Here is a 1,675-nt window from a genome sequence, read left to right as displayed (position 1 = left end):
ACACCCACTCTAACCACATTTCTCTGCTGAGTATTGTTGAACGCTTATCTTTCCCCAGATAGCTACATTACGGAGCCTTAGTGATTTGCCTTAGCCTTAGCCCTTTTCTCGGTTCTTGATCTTTGCCTGGTTTCTTGGATTTCTCCCTTAGTCTTGTCCCTTCCGATTCTGTCTGCCCATCTGTGACCTTCGCTAGCCCTGTGACTGTTCTTGTGTTTTGCCCGCCATATACCTGTTTGCCTGTGTTCTAACCCTGCCTGTCTTATGACCACGTCTCTGTCTAATTAAAGCTTTGCATTTGGATCCGCACGTCTCACGTCTCGTCAGCCCCGTTACAGATCTCATGAATTATGAATAGTAATAATCTGAATGGTTGGACAGAGAGAGACCGACAGTCTGATCTAAACTGGTTTAGCTAGTTTTATATCAGAGATGCACCTGATTAACAAACCTTGAGTGACAGACACTGACTCGTTACAGCATTTCAGGTTCACAACCATTTCGATTTCTTCTTATATTATTTTTGACTGTTTGTTATTTTAGAGTTTCTTTCGATGTTAATAAAGTGGTTTCCTTTATAAGTTTCAGATCGATGTTTTGGTTTCTGTGTAGAACAGAACTAGAGAATCAAAAGTTGTAACTGTTCTTTTATATTTCAAACTGTAAAAAGCAACAGGGACTTCTGTTTTGTCAGTTTCTCTGAAAGTCTAAATCATTTTTAACACGAGCGATGGCGCTACAAGTCCAAATGATATATCTATTTCTTCTTTCTCTGTATTGAAAAAAACTTTCCAACCTTTTTTCTGGAGTTATCGATCGATAAATCGGCGCTTATGTGAGTGTCAAACCTTTAGAGTTTCAATACTCTTGAAATCTTGTCGTCATTAAAACGGTGAAAACTAACTACCTTAACTAGTGATCACAGAAGTTTCACCTTCTGATGTGAATCAAAGCTCAGGTTTGTGTGAGGGTTAGGAGATAGAAAACATCGTTAGCTCAGTAGAAAAACAAAGGAAAGAGCCCACAGAGAGACCAAAACAAACGTGTGTGTGTGTGTGTGTGTGTGTGTCTGTGAGTGAGAGTGTGTGTGTGTGTGTCTGTGAGTGAGAGTGTGTGTGTGTGTGTCTGTGAGTGAGAGTGTGTGTGTGTGTGTCTGTGAGTGAGAGTGTGTGTGTGTGTGTCTGTGAGTGAGAGTGTGTGTGTGTGTGTCTGTGAGTGAGAGTGTGTGTGTGTGTGTCTGTGAGTGAGAGTGTGTGTGTGTGTGTCTGTGAGTGAGAGTGTGTGTGTGTGTGTCTGTGAGTGAGAGTGTGTGTGTGTGTGTCTGTGAGTGAGAGTGTGTGTGTGTGTGTCTGTGAGTGAGAGTGTGTGTGTGTGTGTCTGTGAGTGAGAGTGTGTGTGTGTGTGTCTGTGAGTGAGAGTGTGTGTGTGTGTGTGTCTGTGAGTGAGAGAGTGTGTGTGTGTGTTTCTCTGTGTGTGTGTGTGTCTGTGTGTGAGAGTGTGTGTGTGTGTGTGTGTGTGAGTGAGTGTGTGTGTGTGTGTGTGTCTGAGCGTGTGTGTGTGTGTGTTTCTCTGTGTGTGTGTGTGTGTTTCTGTGTGTGAGAGTGTGTGTGTGTGTGTGTGTGTGTTCTTTCTCCAGCATTCCTCTGCTCATTGTCTGACTGTAGTTTATTCAGCT

This window comes from Sinocyclocheilus grahami, unplaced genomic scaffold, assembly GCF_001515645.1.
Source record: "Sinocyclocheilus grahami isolate Dianchi unplaced genomic scaffold, SAMN03320097.WGS_v1.1 scaffold1296.1, whole genome shotgun sequence".
NCBI classification, from domain to species: domain Eukaryota; kingdom Metazoa; phylum Chordata; class Actinopteri; order Cypriniformes; family Cyprinidae; genus Sinocyclocheilus; species Sinocyclocheilus grahami.
The sequence above is the reverse complement of the archived record's forward strand: the minus strand, read 5'-3'. Positions refer to the sequence as shown.